At 46.7% G+C, this 9,725-nt stretch overlaps 1 pseudogene; it reads right to left on the bottom strand.

The window, feature by feature from the left end:
* Nucleotides 1-4,770: 4,770 nt before the first annotated feature.
* LOC123097220 (uncharacterized) lies at nucleotides 4,771-6,351 on the bottom strand (annotated as a pseudogene).
* Between the last annotated feature and the right edge of the window lie 3,374 nt (nucleotides 6,352-9,725).

Genomic DNA, 9,725 nt, shown 5'->3' with positions numbered 1-9,725 from the left:
AGGGCAAACCCTATGTCCTCATTGGGGTCGCACTCTCTCTCAAAGCAGAGGAGAGGCGTACTATTTATAGGAAAGAAAGCTCGGGAAAGCGTATTGCTAAAACCCGCTTCCCTTTTTGTGTTGTCCACTTTTTCCATGTCTTTTTTTGATGTCTTTTCTCCCCAATCGGGGAGAGGCATCTTGGAACTTTTATGTTGGAATGACGATTCATTCCTTGGATAGGTACCCTTTATCAGGTAGCTAAAACAGAGAACTGGGGAAACACTTAGTAGTCACCAATAGTCGTGCAGATCTTGGACTGAGCATCCAGCTACCTGGTAAAAAAACAATGGATGACCAACAACCTTATGAGAGTCTAATGGTGTATCGGGGTGTGGCAAACAATTTGCTTCTTTAGTATTTACAAAACGAATCATCATATACACCACTTACCAGAGTCACTTGAACATAAATCAAAAATTCTAGAGGAGGAGAGCAGCGCGGCCGCGCTCAGGATCCAGATTGCGGCAGGCGACCACACGACCACCCCTCCGTCCTCCACAGCAGTATGTCGACGGCGTGGCGCGCCAATAGATCGTCAGCAACCACTAACCCCTCGGCAAGGCGCATGGGGGCGGCAGGAGGAGGTCAGGGGGGAGGCGCGATGTGCCGCGAGGCCACTGGCAGCGTGGGCAGAGAACAACACAGGAGATCAAGATGGAGAGATGATAAGGACGCGATGATGACTTTTTTTATCCTGAGAGACGAAGTGGAGAGAATCAGCTCATGGAAGAGCGTCGCTTAGACTAACCTGTCGATTAGGGAATACGAAGAGGAAACGATCGCTAATTTACTTTGGCGACCAGTCGTGTTCTTTCCGGAAGAGAAGCCTGTCGCCGGAGCTGCAACGACCTCGACCGGCAACACGGCGGTGGCACCACCGATGCTGAAGTGAAGAAGATGCGCGGACGCCGCGGTGCTACATCAGGCACCAGCAGATGCTGGAAAGGCGGCCCCCATTTGTTGGAACCGGCCTTGGAGGGTGCTGGGATGGGCGGTGGCGGTTTGCTACCGGCGACCATGCCCACGGCTGATGCTGGAACCGGCCACGGCAATGCTGGAACCGGCATTTGTGGATGCTACAACCGGCCATCGAATTGCTGGAACCATCTGCAACGGGATGCTGGAACAGGCGATGGTGGATCCAACAACCATTGGTCCCCGAAGCTGCAACCGGCACCGCACGATGCTACGTCTGTGACGCAGCGGTGCTACATCCGCACCGGTGATTTTGCTGGAACCATCATGCATTTTTCTTTTGCTTCAACCATCCATTGTTTTTGCTGGAACCATCAACCATTTTTGCTGGAACATGCGATTCCCATGGATGCGAGTACGGAAACATTTTTTCTTCGTTGGGATCGATAAGCAATTTTTGATACAACCGACGAGCAGTTTTGCTTCAACCATGGTGGCAAGACACGTTGCAAGGTCACCGGGGTTGCTAGAATGGCGGTCCCATGGGGGAGGAGGTTTGATGCAACCCGGTAGCAAGGGCGGCAAGTCGTGGCGATCTGGCGAGCAGCGTGACCCTGCCAGCGACGATGACCATGGCGACCGCGAGCTGGAGGCACGGCGCTGCCGCCGGCGAGGAGTGGCGTCGTGGTGGGGACCAATCCATAGATTTTTGGTCAACGGCCGTGAGATTCAGGAGTAGGGAAAGGGCGCAGGGTGAGCTGGGCGAATCGTTTTTTCTGGCGAAATCTGACGGCCGCGCAGCTCGCATCATACGGCTGGGATGCGACCGGCCCGAAGTTTGGGCCGGCGCGCCGGTGCCTATCATCCCCCAAAATAATAACGCGGCTGCGCGTTTGTTAATCTAAAGAGAGAGAAAACAATGGCATGGCACTATAGTGACGTGGATGTGCTGCATGTAAAGATAATTAGGATAGTGAGGATGGAAGGATGATGTGTCACATCACTGATGTAGATAGTGTGCATGGTGAGAGAATAAAGAGCAGTGGGGAGTAATTTCTTAAGAATGATAGATATCATCTGTAACCGTGCTTTTTAAAAGCAATTATGTAACCATGTTGAGGGATCGACACAGGAACAACTAACGCTTTTGTAAGAACATAACAAAATAAAATCCAAAAATACTCACATGGTTTGTCGGGTCCAAGATTTTCAGTTTCACTTTCAGAAAAAATTTCAGCATCAACCGAAATCATCGAAATTCAATGAATTTCAGTGATTTCAGTCTGCGTTTCCGCCAGAAGCCGAAATATTCACTTGAATTCAACTAAATATTTGAATTTTTGAAATTTGAAAAAAATGAATTCATGTGTACTACTGAAATTGCTAAAATATTTTCGCCGAAAGGTAAATATTTCAGCGACTGCTGAAATTAGTGAAATTCAGTGAATTTCATTGAAATCTTCCCTGAAAGTGAAAACCATGGCCGGGTGTCCATATTTATACAGTTGAAAATTTAATGAAAATAATTATGCATATAGAGTGTATACATATGTGAATGGTATTATTATTTTTTGTTTCCAAATTCGCTCATTTGTAAGCTGTTCATAAAAGGCTAGACCCAACACTATCCCTATTCTACATCAATTCTAATAGTAACAATGTACACTTTTTATCTTCGTGTTGGTGGATGGTGAATCTGCTTTATGAACAATGTGAAACTAAAAGCAAGGAGATAGAAATGCACATCGCCCGAAGCAAACATGTATTAAAGAGCATTTGCAATGATCATCCTATGCAAACATGCATTATAGTGTGGAAAACAGACATAAAGGCATCTTAGACTTGAGTGAGCCAGAATGGCGTTTTGGCTCCCGGAAGCGCACACTCCCATATGAATAGAAAACAAAAAAAATCTGAACTTTTTTTGGATGTTTGTGTTAGTGTCGCAAGCGTCCTTGAAAACTTTCATGTGAAACGGAGCGGCTGTGTTTCGCCGGTGAAAAAACAAATTTACGATGACATTTTGGGGTAACATTTTGTGTGTGTGTGTGTTTTTTTTGCACATGCCAAACTTTTAAGTTTTTTTACCTACGAATTTATATGTAGCATTTGGATGTTACAAAAAACACATAGAATTTTTGTTGCATTTTTTTACATTTCTAAAAATATTTTCGCGCGCACGAGCATGCGCTCTCGGGAGCACGAACGGATTCCCGTTGAGTGTATTGACTATTGAAAGTGATGAAGAAAGTAATGGATAAGGAATACTTAAGACAAAGCGTAGCATACATGCTTCAGCCTCATGCCCGTGTCGCTCCTGCGGCGGCTCGGGCGGAACCCTAGCCCGCCACCGCCGCCCCTCCCTGCTCCGCCTCCCCCATCGCCGCCACCGGAAGATGTCGGCGGGCTAAGCCCGGCTGGCAGACAGTGGCGGCAGGGAGCTCCTTCGTGCACCGAGCGTCCTGTGGTGAGGGAGGCTCCAATGGCTCGACTGCTCCGCTCCGGCGACCAGCGTCTCCCATGGCGCGGTTCGGCGGCCCCCCAATGGCATGCTCTTGTGGATCTAGCGGCCCCCTAGTCCGGTCCTATGGAGGTGGCCTCAGGTGCTTTCGACCGCGACTTCGCCCCTGCCCTCTGGATCCGACCAAGCTAGCACAGCAGGTCGGCGGCCGGGGTTGCTCTAGCTAGCTGGTGTGCGCCCTCTGACTTCTGACGGCGGCCTGCTGCATGGGTGTTACGGTGCGTATTCTGGAGGTTGCTGGTTCTGGTCGGGCAGCTGGATTCAGGTTGCTGACGTTGTTTGGCGGTGAGAAAATGGTTGTCGTGGCTCTCGCGGGCAGTCGGCACAGTGGCTTCGTGGGAGGTGTGCAGGATAGCGGATGCATGGTGCGTGGGAGTGTGGTGTCGGGCGGTGCTCCGGGCGAAAGCTTGTCAGCTGACTGGGACGGATGTCGTTGCACCTTCTTGGAGGCGTTTTTGTGGAGTTCACCTCTGCACACTCTCGGATTCAGTTCTTCGGGTGAAAGCCTATGGCCCCGTCAGGTTGGGCGACGACATTGTCATCGTCGCTTCCCTCTTTGGGCCGTCCTCTGGAAGACCTTTGGTTCTCGTTCATGCTCTCCATGTGCTAGACGGTCACAACGTTGCGGTCGGCAGGTGCCCAACCGGCAATGTGGTGGTGTGACGTCCGGTTTAGCAATGATGATGATGGCCAATGGTGCAGGGTTGTGGCAGGGCTTGAGTTGTCGGTTCTTCCCCGACGTGCTCGACAGGTCTCTCCTACGTCTCGCCATGTTGTTGCGGAGTCGGAGCTTCCCTGGAGTGCTAGGTGGTGATGATGACAAGTGGTTGGTGGTCTTTGAGGAGGTGTTGGTCGGCGCCAACTCTGTCCATTTCTCCTGTCTTTTAGTTGTCTTCCCGGTCGAAGCTGCCTGGCGCCTACACCGGCGGTCGACTGTTTGGCATGGGCCAACATGGGTTTCGGTGTTTGTGGCGACGAGGGCTTCGTTGGCGGAAGTCAATGGTGAAGTCGGAGTCGTTGGCTCGTGGAGGAGTGATGACAATGACACTTGTTGACGACCTCGACTTTGTGGTTCTTCTCTAAGACGTTTGTGTATCTCCATGTGGGTGGCCATGTTGGTCTATTTTGGTGGGCTATTGTAACGGTTTTAGCCCCGTTTTCCGTTTATTGGCCGGGCAACCCTCTTCTTTTTTTAATGAAATCGAGATCCTTAGGGGCAGATTTTCAAACAAAAAAAGGAATACTTAAGATAAATAATTCCTTTTTCAACATCTAGTAGTGTACTCTTACAGCTAGCATGGAGAGAAGATCCATGTTAACCCACGGGAATCGACGCTTCTTTCTACTGGCCGGCTTTGAGTTTGGGATTTTATGTTGAACACCTCACCCGTATCAATAAAACAAATAGCATCCTACTCTATCTCTCCAAAAGCAGAAACAGATTTGCTGAAGCGTTTGCTGATGAAAAGTGCTTGGTCGCCTAGCCCACCTAGTGCCCGCAACCATGTGCATGTGCTGAAATCTGCTTCAAAAACCTCCACCTTACGAGTGAATTTGACATAACAACATTTAGGAAATTGTAATTGACGCTTCACCAAGATTAGCTTCCCACACGACTCAAGGAAGTACCAAAATGTGGCGAGGTGATCATTGGGAGGGTAAGGCATCTCATCACACAAGATGCCATCGTTGATCATGTTGTCTCCAGTTGTCCCCAATTCATACAAGTTGCGATGACGGCGATCCTCTTCATTCTCACCATAACGGTCCGGGTCCTCATCTACGTCGCTCTCCACACTAGAATTAGTATCGCTGGATCTGATGTGGTGCTTGATATTGGTGACCGTGGGTATGCCATCAGCGTTAAAGCTTATATTCAAGGAGAAGAGGTCCTCTGCCTGGGTGATCCGGTAGAGTTTGTTTCCAAGGAGCACGATGTCAATAATGTCGACGAAGGGGGTTATTTGTGGCCTCGGTAACCACGCACCATCCCCGGACGGATTAATATGATTGGATAGTTCCAATTGTTATGACGACGAGCAGATCGTCCAAAGTTGACCGGATGAGTAACTTGGAACTATTACCGACGATGGCATCCAGCTCCGGGAGAGCCACAACTTCCTTATCCTTGGAGAAAGGATTGTGCAAGAAGTAGGTACGAATTTTGTTCTTATCATCAGCGTAGTCGAAGGCGAGCCAGCTGTCGGTGGAGCCAATGCATCGCAAGTTGTCAGGGAAGGAGCTGTTAATGTTGGAGCGTTTGAACGGCGTGTACTCCTGCTTGCCAGCAGCGGACCTGGGAAGAGAATCATCCATACATTAGATCAAGAAGAAATTTTTACATATGCGAGGATGTCTAGCTATGGAGATACAAAAATTTACCCGTGTCCTGTGCACCCTCTAATGTAAGTGTAGATACCGTCGTGATTGTAGAAGCCGCCGGGCAGAACGATCCAAGGCCGCTGCGGCAGATGTGAGTGGACGGACGAACGGCGGCACACGGAGTGGATCCAATTCCACGGAGGCGGAGAGGAAACTGCTTGCCAGGAACGCAGTACCGTCTGCATCCACGGTAATTGCGGCGGAGGGGGAGCCGAGGAGCGCCAGGATCGACACACCGCCTGGAAGCGGGCGCGATCTGCCAGGTTAGGGAGCCGGGCCAACACGAGGCCTAGGATATCCTCTGGGAGTTCCGACCACGGCGAAGAAGACGGCTTAGAAGCAAGGGAGCGCCGGCTGGGACTGCATACCGCATGGAGGCCGGCGGTGAAGAGATCCAGGAGGTCATCGGACCGCAACGGCGGCGATGCCATTGACGCTAGCTGCTTGGTTTGGATCGTACGTAAGAGTTGCAGCGGAGCGGAGAAGGCGACGGACTGGTGGTGTCGTGGTACTGTTGTTCCACGTCCCTGCCCGCACATGTAGCGAACGAAACACGTGATACTGGGCCGTGGAACCATATGCTGCCGTGGTGTTCTATTCGGCCTTTTGAACCTCGAAGCCTACTCTAACGCGAATACTATATCTCGCCGGAAGCATGCACGCACATGGCCTCGCCCGTTAGCTCTACTCGGGTTTCTCATACTTTTTTCTTCTTCTTTTTTCATTTGTTTTCTCTCGATTTTCACTGGGGTTTTTTCTTCCCTATTCCATTCCCTTCAATGGTTCATTTGTTTCTTTCTTTGTTTTTCTCTGGTTTTCTTGTTTTCTTTGTTTCTTTTTCCTTTTTTCACTAGTTTTCCTCTGTTTTCTTTTTTCTCTTTGCTTTTCTTTATTTATTTCTTTATATTGTTTTTTAAACACATGTCTACTTTTTTATTATACTTGTAAGCTTTTTTAAGTGAAGACCATTTTTCTAATACACATTTTACATTTTCATATGAATTATTAAAATCTTGTTTAAATACAGACTTTGATGTATATTGTTTTCGTACATGAGGTATATTTTTGTTATATATCTAAAATAGTAAAGGTTTAACATTTTTCATATACATGATTAACATATTTTCAAAATATATGTTTTGATGTCTACATTTTTCATACACATTATACATTTTGTTCACATATCAAAAAAAACATTCCACGTTTACAAAACATTAACACATGTTTAACATTTTTCAATATATGATTAATATTTTTAAAAATATATGTTTGGATGTCTATTGTTTTTGTACACATTGTATATTTTTCTGTATGCATCTAAAAGATGCATAAATGTTTAATAAAATATACATGATTAACATTCAAATTTATGTTTGAAGTCTACTTTTTTTCATACACATCATACATTTTTCTGTACAGGTTCAGCACTTTTGAAATGGATGTTTGACTTTTTTCTATATTCTATGTAAATTAGTTTTTGTTTATGAGTTTCCCAAGTATAAATAAAAGTTGAAAAGGAAAATAAAAATGTAGAAAAACAAAAGAAAATAACAATTTAAGGCCTGCAGCCTCTCACGCTGGGCCGGGCCATTTTCTCGGCCGCTTGAGGCGACAGGCCGTTCTGTCTCACGTCACGCCGCAACTCTAAAGCCGAAATCACTAATTAAGGAGTACTCGCTGCAAAGAATACTCCCCTTCCCAGGTCACGACAAGTGGCGCACATGCAGCGCGCCACTTGTCGCAACCTGGGAGTTTTCCCTTTTTTCGTAGATCCGTTTATTCAAAATGTTTTATCTTTTAAACCGTGCATCCAAATCTCAAACCGTTTTCACCATTGGATTCCTCGCGTCGAGATCTTCAAAACTAGATCTCATGTTGATAGGTTTTGACGAACTTTTTTTCATAAAAAGAAAACGGACGAAAAAAACCGGACGAAAAAACCACACCGGGAGCACGGTTTTTTCCCCTTTCTGAAAGAGGCACGCCCGTGCCTCTCGCGAAATCACAACCGTGCCTCTCGCGGAAGCAAAACCGTGACTCCCGTGAAAGGAAAAAAAACAGAAAACGCGTTTTTTTTTTCCTTTCCGAAAGAGGCATGCCCGTGACTCTCGCGAAAGCACAACCGTGCGTCTGGCGAAAGCAAAACCGTGACTCTCGCGAAAGAACAAAATAGAAAACGCGTTTTGTTTTTCCCTTTCCGAGAGGCACGCCCGTGCCTCTCGCGAAATCACAACCGTGCCTCTCGCGGAAGCAAAACCGTGACTCCCGTGAAAGGAAAAAAAACAGAAAACGCGTTTTTTTTTCCTTTCCGAAAGAGGCATGCCCGTGACTCTCGCGAAAGCACAACCGTGCGTCTGGCGAAAGCAAAACCGTGACTCTCGCGAAAGAAAAAAATAGAAAACGCGTTTTGTTTTTCCCTTTCCGAGAGGCACGGCCGTGACTCTCGCGAAAGCACAACCGTGCCTCTCGCGGAAGTAAAACCATGACTCTCGCGAAAGAAAAAAAAACCGAAAACGCGTTTTGTTTTTCCCTTTCCGAGAGGCACGGCCGTGACTCTCGCAAAAGCACAACCGTGCCTCTCGCGGAAGTAAAACCGTGACTCTCGCGAAAGAAAAAAAACAGAAACGTGTTTTTTTTTGTTTCCGAAAGGCACGGCCGTGACTCTCGCTAAAGCACAACCGTGCCTCTCGCGGAAGAAAAACCGTGACTTTTCGTGAAAAAAAACGCGTTTTTTCGCGTAAATTTTTTTTTCGACAAATTTTTGTCAAAAAACTAAGGAAGACCGGGGGAAAACCAAAACGTAAAAAAAACCGAAAAAAGTTTAAAAAGCCGAAAACGCGTGCGGAAAAATAAAAAAAGAAAATCTGAAGGAAGCGTCCAGAGCGCGACACGTGGCGAATGGCTGAAAGCACGCCAAGTGGCGCTGATCGTTGCGAGGCTTCCGAAGGAGCGCTTGTTAACTAGTTGCTCCCCTCTAAAGCGATGAAACTCCGCGAGACCTATGTAGGAGGATCCTATTTAGCACGTAGGTCGGGAGATAGCGGAACCCCTGTTTCACGCGTAGGACGGCACATGTAGCGAAGGAAACGTGATACTGGGAAATGTTCGGCAATTTGAAAATATGTTCAGGAATTTAGAAAATGCTCACGAGTTTGAAAAATTATTCATGAATTTCAAAATTGTTCTTGATTTTCAAAAAGTTTACATATTTCGATATTGTTCTCGAATTTGAGAAAAAGTTTGACTGGACTCCTGCGTTGGAAACATTCAGATAACATTATTAACAGCTTTAGTACTACACCGTGCTCGCTATACACTAACCTTAGCTACAGTCAACATGGTAGTCTTATTCACCAACTTATAAGTTGTACGAAAACCTATCTTACCTACGGCCGACAACTACAGAGCGAACCCCTTGAATTAACTTGGGTCACAAGTGTGTTTTTGGCTGTTTTAATTGCATCATTTGGTGTAAATGCATACATGTATCAAGAAATTGTTAAATCCATTGTAACATGTCAGATACATTCAACCCAGAGGAAAGGATGAAGCAGCAAACTAATGTTTCAGTGCCAACGTCTCGTAAATACTTAATGTACTATGTTTTCTATTTATGTAGACCTAATTATAAACTAGATACCACAATCTTGAAATTTCTTTTTAAGGGCAATCAAGATATTTCTAAGACCATGCACTTAGCAATCCCTACCAACATATTTAAGGAAACAGGTAGAGATATACACACTATGTTAGAGATATATATACTACGAAGCACGCCCAGGTGGCTTGTGGGGCCATGTGAGTCTTCTCGTCCTCCACCGAAGCCTCTAGTATTCTCGGCCCCCGAAGCCTCTATGTTCTAGGG

Source organism: Triticum aestivum, chromosome 4D, assembly GCF_018294505.1.
Source record: "Triticum aestivum cultivar Chinese Spring chromosome 4D, IWGSC CS RefSeq v2.1, whole genome shotgun sequence".
NCBI lineage: Eukaryota > Viridiplantae > Streptophyta > Magnoliopsida > Poales > Poaceae > Triticum > Triticum aestivum.
Note: the sequence above shows the minus strand (reverse complement) of the source record. Positions and strands in the feature narration are given on the sequence as shown.